This window comes from Pteronotus mesoamericanus, unplaced genomic scaffold (assembly GCF_021234165.1).
Source record: "Pteronotus mesoamericanus isolate MK-2021 breed Mesoamerican mustached bat unplaced genomic scaffold, CSHL_Meso_final contig_2, whole genome shotgun sequence".
NCBI classification, from domain to species: Eukaryota; Metazoa; Chordata; class Mammalia; order Chiroptera; family Mormoopidae; genus Pteronotus; species Pteronotus mesoamericanus.
Window position 1 is genome coordinate 7,762,203 of NW_026555084.1, and position 12,471 is coordinate 7,774,673.

Sequence of the window (12,471 nt, forward strand, 5' to 3'; positions counted from 1 at the left end):
AGATCTATTGTGATGTTATGTCATATGAGGAGACACACGTCTTGCTATGTTCTTCATTGAATTCCTCTTAATGACTTACCATAATTGGATGACCATTTACTTGAATAAATTGTTTTATTGTGGATTGGAAAATGGTCATTTTTCTAATTCTGTCACCTCTTTTGCATTTAGGAGATGGAAGTCTCTCTTTCTCAGGGCCATTTAATTCCCTGAGGTAGGATTCATAAGGCACAAGCAAGATACTTATTTATGTACCGTATTTATTTCCTTTTGGCTATCAGTGTTTGGCGTAATGGTTAGTATATTAGCAACCTTTCATGGTGCCCAATGACTTCTATTTTGTTTCTATATATCCTTATTTTGGAATGAAGGGGATATATTTCCCGACGAATTCATGACAAATCTGTTCTCCTAGCCCCTTAGGCTGTCTAAAAGCAGTTTTCAACCTCTTAGCACCTCTGGAATCAGAAAAGCAAACTAGCCAACCAAATTTTTGTACCAGAGAGCAAGCAAGGCCCAGACACCGGGCTGAGTACTAAAGGAATTCTGCTGGGAGCAGAAAGTGTACCATGAGTAAAATCATGCTTTTCAAATTATTTTAATCACTTGTACCACATATAATTAGGGTGTGCACAGTTTTTTTTTCAGGGTACATTTTTGGAAAGCTGTGGTGTGGGTTGTCTTTCTCTCGCCAGGCAAGTACAATACTTGTACCGCAGGCGACTCCCAGGAATTTTTCGCTGGGACACATACTTCCATTAGTATTTACTCAGAAACGAAGAGGTCCCCCCAGCCAGTACAGATCGGTGACAATGAGTCACCTGCTGCACATTGCTCTCCGAAGATTTGGAAATTAAAGGCCAGGGAATACTGTAGGTGGCCACAAGAGGAGTGTTCATGTGCTGGGTGAGGATCCAGAGCAGAATCTTGTGGGAAATGTAATAATTTACCAGAAATTCCAAATAGCATTACTATAGATTATGCTAAAGCAGTATGTCTAATAATGTTCTTTTAACTTTTTATATACTTGATTGAAGGTCATTTCCCACCAATATTAGCTATAAAACGAGACTTTGCTGCTTGATTTGCTGTTCCTGAATTCTGTCAAATGATAATACTCTTCATAAACTGTGATTTATGTCAAAATGCCCCCTTTCATGCCATCTGCTGCCACAAGAAAATGGCACCGACTTCACAGAGAACCCAACAGCCTCCCTGCTGAATATTTACAACATGATCCAGGGGGAAGGGAGCAAGGAGCTCCATCCAGGCAGTAGCAAAAACAACAGCTAGCAAGGTTCGAACAAATGGGTCTCTTCTGCCACCATTCAGGGCCATCTGTAAATGTCATGGGTGTTTGTTATCCTCACCATTTCTAATCCTCAGCATTTTAGTAGACTTTTTCTCTTTTTGTGGCTTTTCATAACTGGAAACTCCGGTGCTGCAGGAAATTCTCTATCTTTTGAGCCTTTGTGGGAGGAATAAGTCTAGATGAGGCTTTCTCAGGTCCTGTGCCGCCAAGAGACAAACACGTGGCTTACGCTTTGCCTGTCAAAAGCAATAACCTGAGACAGAAACTAGTGACTCAAAGAAAGAAGGACAAGGGATGAGCTTTCCAGTGGCAAAATCGCCCAGATCTCTGGTGTGTGGCTGCAGTGCAAGGTGTGACATTGTACGTCCAGTGCTGTCCCCACCTGGTTCAGAAGTGCAGCTTTGCCTGTGATGTTGGATACCTGCATTGCAGTTGTTCTTGCCTGTTTTCAGAGCCTGATTTTCCAGTCCTTCACCTTGTGCCTCTGCGAGCTACTGCTGTTGTTTTGATAAATTCCCTTTCAGCTTAAATCAACCAGCAGTAGTTCCTGCTATTTACAGTTCCGGCTCTTGAGCAGTGTAATCATCATCATCACTATTGTCTTCATCATCCTTAAAAGCGAAAGGTTACTGTTCATTTGTGTCAGGCACTCTGCTAAGCACTTCCTGGGCATTATCTCAAATAAGTCTTTTAGCAAAAAAAAAAAAAAAGGTCTATCAGCAGTTCTGAGAGGTCGGCACTATAAGTATTCTCATTTCACTTTTGACAAAACCGAAGCTTGAAGAAAGAAATTAAGACATTTGGCCAAAGTTAATAAGCACAAAAGCTAGGATCTGAACTCAAGCTCTTTTAACTCCCATATTGTACTGTTTCCAATAAGAATAGTACTATCATTGGTATTACTATTCTACTTCCTCACTCCTTAACAACCTTTATTATTTCTAATCATTTTATGTGATATAAATTACCTTGCTGCTATAACAATGTTTCCGTTCCTATTGAAATGATAATGGAAGATATCATTAGCCTCATTTTACAGATAAGAAAACACCAAAGACGCCTGAGTTGCTCAAGGTCACACACACTTAGAAGGCAGCGGAGACTGAGGTTGAACCCAGGTCTTCTCACTCTAATGGGACTCAAATTTTGTTACACTAGTAAAATCCTAAAATAATTGTGCTTCCATTTCTAGTATAGGGACCACTTTAATAATGGTAACTATACCGCAAACACCGAGAATGCAGGGACCATCTGTTTTTCAATTAGGTTTGTATTTATTCCCAAAGGAGCTGTGATCCTAATATGTTTTCATTAAATACTTGGGGTGATAAACTGAATCAAGTGATATTTTATCCCTCAACCTTAAAGAGGGATTACTGCTGATATTGGTAGGTTTTTATTTCCTTTTCAATATATAGAATCCTGGCATTGCTGAAAAATACTTCCTTTGTTTTGTCCACATTTAGAAAGTAATACTTAAGGCTAAAACGCAAACTCCCACCAAAGAAAAACTGGAATATTAAGTTTTGATAGAGGGGAAAAAAATGTATCCGCAGGGCTAGGTTTATGGAAGCATTAATTTATAATAGTGAAAAATTGCAAATAACTGAAAATTTCTCTATGAATCAGAATGGCTTTAACCTTATTTTTTAAATATTCCTCATTTGCTGTTGCTTATTAAAAATATTTCCTTGGCTAAATTGCATTTGGAATTCCATCCAAATCTAGTAACAGGCTCAAATGCTTGGAGTCAGCTCAAATCCTCTGTTCACTGCCTCTCCTACCGTATTTCCTATAACTCTCCACCTAGTTCACGTCATTCCAGCCTCATTGGCTTTCTCAGTGTTCCTTGAATATGTCAACAAGACTTCTCCCTCAGGTTATTTGCATTTTTTATTTCCTCCTCCTTAAACAATATTCCCCCTGATACTCATATGGCTAGTCCCCTCACTTCACTTATGCTCCCATCCAAATGTCAGAGCTGTATCCGGTGTATCAGAAAAGCAGGTACTGAGTGTGTAAATTAGCATTATTTCATGCTTCCTCCATGCCCTCACCCTACTTTAGTCTCTATTTCACTTCTATTTGACATAGTGTGTCAGTGGTTGGTTGCATATTTTTTATTTACCCACTGAAAGACAAGCTTCACAAACAAACCTTCTGTTCTGTGTTGGGCACCAGCGCTAGACACATAGTTATCAGTCAACAAGTGTTTGTTGAGCAAAAGTTTGCTTGGTCTCATGTTAGCACACTAGTGCATTTGTAGTTGAGTGTTTACTCTTGTCGTTTTGAAAAATCACCTTCTTTTCTCTGCATGGGAGAGCTGAACTCTGCAGGTCATTTTTCATCTTTTTGCCGTTCCATATTGGGCACTCATTCTGTTCCTTATCACATTGTGTTTGAAGTCGGTGCTTCTTTCTTATGCTCCTTGACACTAGCCTGGGATTTTTGGTCTTTCCCATAAATCACTTTGAATGTTAGTAAGTAGAATGTTGTGTATTTTAAAAATGGATTTTATGAATCATAAATGGAAATTGGTAGAAAGCCATTCAAAAAAAAGAAAGAAAGAGTATGAGGAAGGATGGGAGGGAGGGAAGGAGGGAAGGAGGGAGGAAGGGAGGGAGGGAGAGGGAAAATCTGTAATACTATTTGGCCATTTAGCCTGGAAGTGAGAGAAAAACACTTATATTTGTTTCTGTGTTGTCCTCATTCTCGTATTAGCTAAAAGGAACCAGAAAAGGACCAGTGTCCTTCCAGTGTCCTCCCTAGAGATGACCGCCTTTGGTGCCTTATCCAAGAACTGAAAAAAATCTGAAAGCTAAACCAGAACTTGTATGAAGTTAGTCTTGAATAGGACTCATATATAAGCCTATACGTTGATTGAAAATGTGAAACTCAAAGCAAAATTATAAAACACAAATTAATTTTAAAACTCAATTTTATTCAATTTCCTAATCGAAAACCAACAGAAGGGCCATAATTGTATATTAATGGGATGGGCGAACAGATTTAAGCAGCAACAAAACAAAAAGGAAGAACATTGGGTTTATAAGCAGACAAACTCGTTTGAGATACAAGCCCACCCCCTGTCAGTGGTACAAGCTTGGGCAGCATAACTGGCCTCTCGGAGCTTCAGTTCTCTTAAGCATTGGGTTGCAAAAAGGAAACACAAAATAGCTTCAGAAGAATCAGGTTAAGTTATTGCAGAATTGTAATTTATAATACCTATATACTGGGTCTCTGTCCACTGTTCTGGCACAGAACTCCTAAAACCCTTGGAATGTCCTCAGCGGTGACAGCCATCCAACTAACTGTCTCTCGGTATGTCAGTGAAGTGAGTTTTGGGCCTCACAGAAGGAGGGGGGCTGTCTGTCAGAACAACCAACTTTATAACTAGAGGGGCGGGACTTCCCATCCCACCCTTCTGACCTCCAGGGAGAGAGAGGAGCCGGAGAGTCAATCATTTACCAGTGAATGAGCTAATCAATCATGCCGTGCAATGAAGCCCCCACAGAAACCAGCAGGACAGGGTTTGAGGAGGAGACAGGCTGGTGAACATGTGGAGGTGCTGGGAATGCGTTGTACTTGGAGGGGGCACGGACACCTCTTCCACACGCCTTTGCCCTGTGCATCTCTTCCATCTGGCTGTTCCTGAGTTATATCCTTTTTTAATAAACTGGAAGTCTACCAAGTAAAATGTTTCTCTTTGCTCTGTGATCTGCTGTAGTAAATTAATTAAACCGAAGGAAGGTCATGGGAACCTCTTGATCTATAGCTAGTCTGTCAAGTACAGGTAACACGTGGCATCCTGAGTTGGAGGGGCGTCTTTGGAACCTCCAGTCTGTAGCCAGGGGATCAGAAGCTAACAGCCTGGGCTTGCGCCTGGCCTCCAACATGGGGCAGGGGTGTCTTGTGGACCTGAGCCCTTCAGTTGTTGGATATGATGCTCTCTCCAGGCTGTTAGTGTCAGAATTGAGTTGAATTGTAGGACACCCAGCCAGTATCTGGAGAATTGCTTGGTGCTATGTTGGGGCAGGGGGATGGGGACCCCCCCAACACACACAGTGAAATGGGGTCCCAGAACCCTTATCCATTACTTACTGCCGCATGGTGCATCTTCTTATGCCAGCAGAGGAATTACTGACTTGTTTTCATTTAAGTCATAAAAAGGTGCACAGAGTAGATTAGACCTTGAACTCTAAGGCTGCTCCAGCTGCCAAATGGACTTCTCTTGCTCTGCCTCAGACTTATTTTGAACCCCTGTTTCAAAGTCCCCGTGATTTAGCTGAAGTTACAGTGTGATAACAGGGCAGCCTCACCCACATCTGAAATTTCCAATTGGAAACTCCTCTTCAGGGTTCCCCCATAACTGACAATCCACAAATCACTTCAGTTTTCCTGGTAGTGTGAACTTTAAAAGGTCTCCAGAGAAAACTGTTCTAATAGCCTTATTTTATTGTTAGTACAGCTGTAAGGAATTACTGCCAGTCCCTTACTGAAAAATGCATGAGACAAGATAATAAAACGAGGGGGTCGTACGATAAATCATTTTGACCAGGTATGGAAGTAATAAACGTAGATCAACGAAAAGGCTAGCACGTTGACTAATGGCACCATCTCAGTTATTTCTGAGGGGAACAATCAGTTCATCCCTTTGCTGAACATGTGCCACAGCAGAAAACAGTCATTCTGGCTTATATTATTGTTTTCATGGTTGCTTTAGTTAAAAAAAAAAAAAAATTCAACAAAGTTTGAGACTAGTTGGTAATAGGAAAAGCCCAAGTTTGAAGTATATTTAAATACGTATCTTGTGCAGTGATGCTACAATAACTTTCTCCATTATTTTAATGATATTTGCAATGCTCCAATCACTCAAATAATAGCATCTGAAAAATTAATAGGTATTGTGCAAAATTTGATATTGAAAGCCTTGGATGTAAATTTAATTGGGAAAGAATTTTCACATAGGCATGAAGACTGAAAATGGAGTTGCAGAAATACATTTAACAACTTTTCAAATCCTCCCCAGTTTGCACTCCTCATTTCAGTGGAAAAAAAGAAAGTCATTTAACCAAATAAAAAAAACTTCTAAGACTGTACCGTGGGGAGCTGCCTTATTGGATTCCGTAGGCTCTTCTGTCCCCTGTAATATCAGTCCTAATGCTGATTTAGAAGTTTTACGACTGAATCAAATGGCAGAGTTGGAATTATTCATAATTTGTGGCACCTGGAAGGATGAAATTGATCCTTAAAAAAATAGCTTTATTGAAATATAACTGTTCTACAATATACTACACATATTTAAAGTGAACAACTTCATAAGTTTTGACATATTTATATACTCATGAAACCTTCACCAGAGTCGGATAACAAACATTTCTCTCTCCCCGCAAGCTGTCCCCTGCTCCCTCACCTGTTTTGTTCCCACCCCTCCTGGGACTCACCCTCAGGTAATAACGAATCTGTTTTCTTCCCCCATTCCTGGGCCTGCATTTCCAAACGCAATCACAGAGGCAGGCCGTATATGTGCTTTTTGCCCACCTTCTTTCATTCAGTATAATTTAGATTCATTCATGTTGCATGTGTTAATAGTGTATTCCCTCTTATTGCTCAGTAGAAATCATTACATGGATAGTCCACACCTTGTCAGCTATGATGGATATTTCAGTATCTCCACTTGGGGGCTATTACAAATAAAGATGCTATAAACATTATTGTACAAGTATCTATAGGCACATAAGCTTTTATTTCTGTTGGGTAAATACCTAGGTAAACACCGAGGAGCAAAATGGCTACATCATATGTTAGCAGTATGCTTAACTTGGGAAGAACTATAAGCTGTTTTCCAAAGTGATTGTACCATTTTAAAATCCCAGTAGCCGTGTGTAAATTCCAGACCCCCACATCCTCATGACACTTGGTATGGTCGGTCTTTTTTCGTTTTAGCCATTCTATAAGTTGTGTGATGGCTTCCCATTGGACTTTTAATCTGGATTCCTCTAGTGACTACACATATTGAGCATCTTTCCATGTAATTGTTGATTCAAATTTTCTAACTTTTTATAAAAATTGAGGTTTTTATTGAGTGTTTAGAGTTATTTATGTATTCTGGATACAAGTCTTTTATCAGATATATACTTTACAAACACTTTCTCCCAAAGGATTCTCTTAGCAAGACTCTTTTGAAGAGCAATTTCTTTTTTAATTTTGATGAAGCCTAACTTAAAAATTTAGATTTTTATGAACTGTGTATTTCACAAATCTTTGCCTAACTCAAGATTACACAATTTTTTTCCTGTGATTTCTTCTGAAGTTTTATAATTTTAGATTTTTATATTTAGTCCTGTGGTCCCTTTTTCTCTGTATGGTGTGAGGTAGGAATCAAAGTGAACTCTTTTTGCATATGAATATCTTATTCAAGCACATTTTATTGAAAAAACTATTCTTTCTCCACTGAATTGTCTTTGCATCATTGCCAAAAATTAGTTCTTTTTGTGTAGGCTTATTTATATGTGTCTTTATTTTGTTCCATTGATCTATTTATTTTTGTGTCAAAACCACATTGTCTTGATTACTGTAGCTTTCAGAAAACATTCAGCTCTAAAAGAATGGGTCATTTCTGAACTTGCATTTCTATTCCATTGATATGTATGTCTGGACTTATGCCAGTACCCCCACCCCCACAGTCTTGATTACTGTGGCTTTGTAGAATGTTTTGAAATTGTGAAATACAAGTCTTCCAATGTTTTTCTTCTTTTTCAAGATTGTTTGGCTATTCTGGGTTTCTTGAATTTCCATACACATTTCAGAATCAGTTTGTCAATTTCTGCAAAGAAAAAAAATCAGCTGAGATTTTTATAGGGATTGCATTGAACCTGTAGATTAATTTGAGGAATGTTGTCATTGTAACAATATTTCATCTTGCAGTCTATGAAGATGAGATGTCTTTCCATTCATTTAATTTTTCTTTCAATGACTTTTTATAGCTTTCATTATACAAATCTACACATCTTTAAACTTATTTCTAAATATCCTCTTTGCATTATATCATAAATGAAATTATGTTATAATTTTATTTTCTGAGTGTTTATTGCTAGCATATAGACATACAGTTGATCGTCATGTACCGATCTTGTATTGTATAAACTTACTGAACCAGTGTTCTGTGTTTATTCTTTAGGACTTCACATATATAAGGCCCTCTGAAATGAAGATCATTTTACTTCTCTCTTTCCAAGCTGAATGTCACGTACTTCTTTTCCTTTCCTAGTTATGCTGGCTACAAACTCCAAGGCACTGTTACGTAGAAAAGGCAAGCGTGAGCGTCCTCGTCACGCTCCTGATCTCAGTGGAAAGGTTCAGCCCTTCACCTTTAAGTGTGATACTATGTGTGGGTTTTTTCATAGATGCCCCTTATCTGGTTAACAAAGTTCACTCTTATTCCTCGTTCGTTGAGCACTTTCATCATAAAGGGTGTTGTATTTTTTCAAGTGCTTATTCTGGATCAAATGAGAGGATCATGTGGTTTTTGTCCTTTATTTTATTGATAGGCTGTATTATGTTGATTGATTTTCATAGGTTGACCAATCTTGCATTTGAGAGATAAATTTCTCTTGGTGGTGATATTTAATCTCCTTTTGTGTTCACGGGATTCTCTTTTCTCTTATTTGTTGAGGGTTTTTGAGTCTATATTCATAAGGGGTATAGCTCTCCTTTCTTGTGATGTTATTGTCTGCTTTTGGTATCACTGTAGCATTGTTCTCTGGAATGAAATGGGAGGTATTCTTTCCTCTTACAGTTTTTTTGGGAAGAGGTTTTGAAGAACTGGTGTTAACACGTCTTTAAATACTTGACAGAGCTTAGCATTGAAGCCATCTGGTCAAGGATATTTGGGGGTGCGGGACAGGGTGGAAATATTTGTACTGCTCATTCAATCTCTTATCTTGTTATGGGTCTATTCAAATTTTCTTTATTTTAGTATATTTTAGTAGTTTGCATCTTTCTAAGAAGAGTTTGTCCATTTTCTCTAAGTTATCTAATTTGTTGACACATAACCATTTTTGGTATTCCCTCATAATCCTTTTTATTTCACCCTCATTTTGAACAATGATTTTGTTGTGTATAAATTCCTCAGCTGACACTCTTTAAGATGTCTTTTCAATTGTATGATTTCATTGTTTCAGGTGAGAAATTTGCTCCCCTGTACCTAAAATTTTTCCCTATTTCTGTGTTTGAGCAATATGATTATCATGTGTCAGGGTAGTTTTCTTTATGTTCCTTGTAACTGAGATTTTTTTAGTTCCTTGGCTCTATGGTTTATAGTCTCCGTCAAATTTGGAAAGTTCTCAGTCGCTGCATCTTGATGTAATTTGCCTGTGACTGGCCCTTCTCTCCCTCAGGTCGTCTAATTGCTGTACATGAAGCCACTTGAAGAGGTTCCACTGCTCACTGATACTCTTTGTTGCTTTTCTATTCTTTATTCTTTCTGTGTTTCACTGAGTGTCTACTAGTGTCTACTAGCTGTGAGAACACAAAACACAGAATTTATTCTTGTAGTATTATCTATTAATTATTGTATCATTTTCCATGCAAAAAACTATAAACCTACTTTTGCCCCCCCCCTTGTATATCTCCAAGTTCTAAAATAAGAACTCTGGAAAAAAAAGATACATAGTCTAATTTTTTTTTAAATGAACCTATTGCAATGACTTTGTAATATGTCTACCTTTGTGATACGACGTAATATGTAGTTTGTCAACACTGAACTACATTTTTCAGTGCTCACTTTCTTGAATGTCTCCAGGAGAAGATCCGTGGGCGGTCTGGACAGTGGAGGAAAAGCAGCGCCCATTGTGTAGCTCAGGCACGTATTTGCTTTTCTGCTGACTCATGTTGTTTTCCTGAAGCAGGAGCTGGCCCGGAGTCTGCTCTGCCTTCTCCTGGGTTATTTATTTATTTATTTATTTTATTTATTTATTTTGTTTAGCTTCTCCGAGTTCGGGGTGAAGTGTATGTGTTTAATTTTGTGATAACCAACCCTGACTTGTACAGGGCATCGTTGTCACCAGTATCAGAGACAAAAACTGAAGGGTGTCAGTCCATCTTGTGGGGACCTCGCTGGAGTTCAGGGTGCCAGCTTGCTCTTCTTCTCCCCAACTTTTCACATCTAAATTCCCTTCCTGTCAAACACAGGGACAGCAACCTTGCTGCTCAACTGTCCTCCACAATTGCTTAAGGCCAATTCCCTATTTAAAATCCCTTTATCTATTTATATCTGTATTCTTTTAAGCTCTCCTGGAAGCTATTTGAATTTAGGATGCAAGAAATTGAGTGCCTTTTACCCTCAACTTTTGACCTCGCTATCATTTCAGAATAACAGGGAAAACGCCTCTCAGGATCCTGTTAAATTTTATCCTGAAGAAAACATGGAGCCATGGAAGGATTTTAGGATGGGTCATAATATAGGATTTGCACTTTAGAAAAATAACCTTGACTCCAGTAGTAAAGGCCATCGTGGACACTAGAGGCAAGATGTCAGGCTGAGATGCTCTCGGAGCAATCCAGCAGGGACATAATGACAAGGGCATGAAAAAGGGCAGAGGAAGTTAACAGGCTGTGATAGAGATTTCAGGAAGCAGGTGTAACAGAATTTGGTGCACTGATGTATTTCACTCATAAAGTATTTGCATTGTGACCAAGCAAGCAAGAAGTGAAGGTACACAAGAGGAAGTCACCCCTGGTGGCCCCAGGGCTCCAGGACTCGACTCCTCAGTGAGAAACTGTCCACGTATTGAGGACAAAGGTACCTTAGCAATAGCTCTCGACACTTGTGCATCACCCTACCTCTGAAATAGATCTTAAAGCTTCTTACAAATTTTGGCGCATGGGCCTCCTGCTTCCTTAGGAGCTTGTTAGAAATGCAGAACGTCAGGCCCCACCTGGAACTTCTGAAGCAAAAACGGCATCTTTGTACGATCCCTGCATGCTTCTAAAAGTTGGAAAGGCTGCAAAGATTCTTCTAGCAGGCTGCCATTTAGGACAACGGGGATGGGCCTGAGGGCATGATGCTACTACGTGAGATCAGACAGAGAAAGATACCCTAGGATCTCACTTACAGGCGGAATCCTAAAAAAACAAATGACAAAAAACAAAGACAAAAAACCCCACCAAAACACACACACACACACACACACACACACACACACACACACACAGCTTATAAATATAGGCAATAGATTGGTGGTTCCCAGAGGCAGGGAGTGAGGGGTGGGGGTGGGGAAATGAGTGAAGAACGTCAAAAGGTACAAATTTCCAGTTTTAAAATAAAAGTCATGGAGACGTAGTGCACAGCATGGCGACTATCGTTAATAACACTGTACTGCACGTTTGAAAGTTTCTAAGAGTAAGTCATAAAAGTTCTCATCACAAGAAAAAAGAAGTTTGTAACTGTGTATGCTGATGGAGGTTACCTAGACTTACTGTGGTGATTACTTTGTAATATATACAAATGTTGAATCATTGCATTGTATACCTGAAAGTACTATAATGTTATATCTCAGTGACACCCCAATTAAAAAGTAATAATAAAATAAGTGATTAAAAAGAAGACTGAAGATTCTAGGAGGTTGGACAAATCTAAATCATGTTTTGCCCTTTTGACCCTTTACAATAAAACATTCTAGGCCAAAGAGGAAATGGCTGGTACAGAAATATTTAGAATTTGTCCTCCTCGCTCTCAGGGTGTCAAGGAAAAGCTGCCTGTACTTCTTCACACTTCCTACCTCTTGAGTAGTATTTTAGCCCCTTCTAAGGAGCAGACGGGACTCCTGACATCTTATCACTGCTTGTCATTTCCAAACACAGCAGCCTTGGCGGTCAGTGGGATTTTCCAAAGCATTTGGCATGTGGCAGACTTAGCATAACTCCAGCAAAGCTAATAATAAAAGGCCTCCCTTTGGGATGCCTCAGAAGCAGATGTCATAACTAGATCAGAGAAGTTTCTTCCGACAAAGGCATTTTCTCCCTTTTCTAATATTCTCCTACTAATAATGAGCAGAGAAAGGGTGAGGCTATTCATCTCTCTAAATTCTTTTACTGAGACGTGGGTGGGAACCGGGCTTGGGAGCGAAGGCTCTGTGCTCTGGGCCAGGCCCGAGGTC